At 44.7% G+C, this 2,133-nt stretch overlaps 1 long non-coding RNA gene across 1 annotated transcript in view; it reads left to right on the top strand.

Moving 5' to 3' along the window:
• The window catches only part of LOC130209011 (uncharacterized), a 1,978-nt gene extending 494 nt beyond the window's left edge, over nucleotides 1-1,484 (top strand). The window contains exon 2 of the long non-coding RNA XR_008834519.1: nucleotides 540-1,484. This is a non-coding gene — a long non-coding RNA (uncharacterized LOC130209011). The remainder of the gene's footprint in view (nucleotides 1-539) is intronic.
• Nucleotides 1,485-2,133: the final 649 nt, after the last annotated feature.

The raw sequence follows: 2,133 nt of genomic DNA, 5'->3' as shown, positions 1-2,133 counted from the left end.
CATCTGGAGACAAAAGAAGTTTCTCCCTCTGAAGTCCAGAGATGAAACATTGTTCTCGTAAATCAGAATATTATTATTATGATGGCAAAAAAATCCCTAAAACAACTGAATCTGCTGGAGTTATTCATTCCTCCTGTTTTCTATATATATATATTTATTTATATATATGTATATATATATATTTATATATATTGAAATAAATATATATATTTATTTATAGATATATTTATACAAACATACATATATATATATATATATATATATATTATATATATATAAATATATATAAATATATATATATATAAATATATATAAATATAAATATATATATCAACAGGCGGATAGAGAACATGAAGCTCCAGCGGCGCTGAAATGGTCAGATGTATAAATATTTACAAACGATGATGATAAATCAATTAATTTCGCCCTCCCTCTCTCTCTCTCTCTCTCCTTCTCTCTCTCCCTCTCTCTCTCTCTCTCTCCCTCTCTCTCTCTTCCTCTCTCTCCGTCTCTTTCTTCTCATCTTTCTAAAAATAAAGTCCTCTGGTTTCACTACTGCACCACGCTCACCCTGAATTCCCGCCATGTCCTCCTCCTCCTCCTCCTCCTCCTCCTCCTCCTCCTCCTCTTCCCCCTCCTCCTCCTGGCTTGTTCCTGAGGTTCCTAGAATCTTCTCCAGTTCCAGCTCAAAGGAACGTCCGGAATGTCCGGAACGTCAGGAACGCCGGCGAGCTGCCAACGTCGGGCGTCCCTGGCGTCTCGTAGCTCCTCCTCTCGTTCTTCCTCTCCGCTGCCAGACGCTCTCTCTGCTCTCTGATTGGTCCTCGGCCCGACAATAGGATCCGTGTGACCGAGCGGCCGAGGCGTACGGGAGTCCGGCCGGCGACTCGGCCGCAAAGACTCTCTGCGCCGCTCGGCCGAGACGACGCCAACGCGTGACAGCTGCGGAAGCTTTTCAATAAAAAGGGTTCCAGATAGATTTGGACCAACGGCCAAGAACCGGTTGACCCGGAGAGGTCAGTCCGAGGTCAACGGGTTTCATATCTGAGCCACTGAGAGATGTTCCGGTTTCTTTGTAGCTACACTACCCTTCAAAAGTTTGGGGTCACGTAGAAATGTCCTTATTTTTTTATAAGTCTCTGCTTCATGTGTTAAAGCTGTATTCTCTCTCATGACCACCAGGGGGCGACTCCTCTGGTTGTATAGAAGTCTATGCTTTGTGAGTTAAAGCTGCATTCCCTCTCCTGACCACCAGGGGGCGACTCCTCTGGTTGTATAGAAGTCTACGCTTCATGTGTTAAAGCTGCATTCCCTCTCCTGACCACCAGGGGGCGACTCCTCTGATTGTATAGAAGTATATGCTTCATGTGTTAAAGCTGCATTCTCTCTCCTGACCACCAGGGGGCGACTCCTCTGGTTGTATAGAAGTCTATATAAAAGACTTCTCTCTTGATTTATTCCCTCAGTAAACATTGTAAACATGAGTTTATGGTCTCAATTTGTTTTTGATCAAAATCTTTGCTCAACATAGCGATTGCAGGTCGATTTATGATCAGAAGGATATACGAGTGCGATGCGGCAGATTGTTAGATATCTTATTGTCTCTATGAAGTTCTCTTCGCCTGCACTTCTCCGCTGACTTACAAACACGTCCGGAACATCCTCCACTTTCTATTATTAAGCAGAAAGAGGAAGAGGGGAAGAGAGCGCGGGGCATTGGTCGGGCCGATGGAGGCCTCTTCCTCTTCCTGCCTTCCTGTTGCATGAATGAGCCGGTGACTGGCGGCCGAATGGAGAAGTGCTTTGTGTCTGTCGGTGTCGGCCACAGATCTCTTGTCATTCATGCTTTATTATCTGTATCCATTCATTAAATGGACGTCAAAGCCAACAGACTTAACCGATCCCTCGTCACGCCAAGAATGTCTAAAAGGACTCTGGGATGCATTGGCATGACCATTGGTAGACACAGTCATGACCGTTGGTAGACAGTCATGACCATTGGTAAACAGTCATGACCGTTGGTAAACAGTCATGACCGTTGGTAGACAGTCATGACCGTTGGTAAACAGTCATGACCGTTGGTAGACAGTCATGACCGTTGGTAGACAGTCATGACCGTTGGTACACAGTCAT

This window comes from Pseudoliparis swirei, chromosome 18 (assembly GCF_029220125.1).
Source record: "Pseudoliparis swirei isolate HS2019 ecotype Mariana Trench chromosome 18, NWPU_hadal_v1, whole genome shotgun sequence".
NCBI lineage: Eukaryota > Metazoa > Chordata > Actinopteri > Perciformes > Liparidae > Pseudoliparis > Pseudoliparis swirei.
Note: the sequence above shows the minus strand (reverse complement) of the source record. Positions and strands in the feature narration are given on the sequence as shown.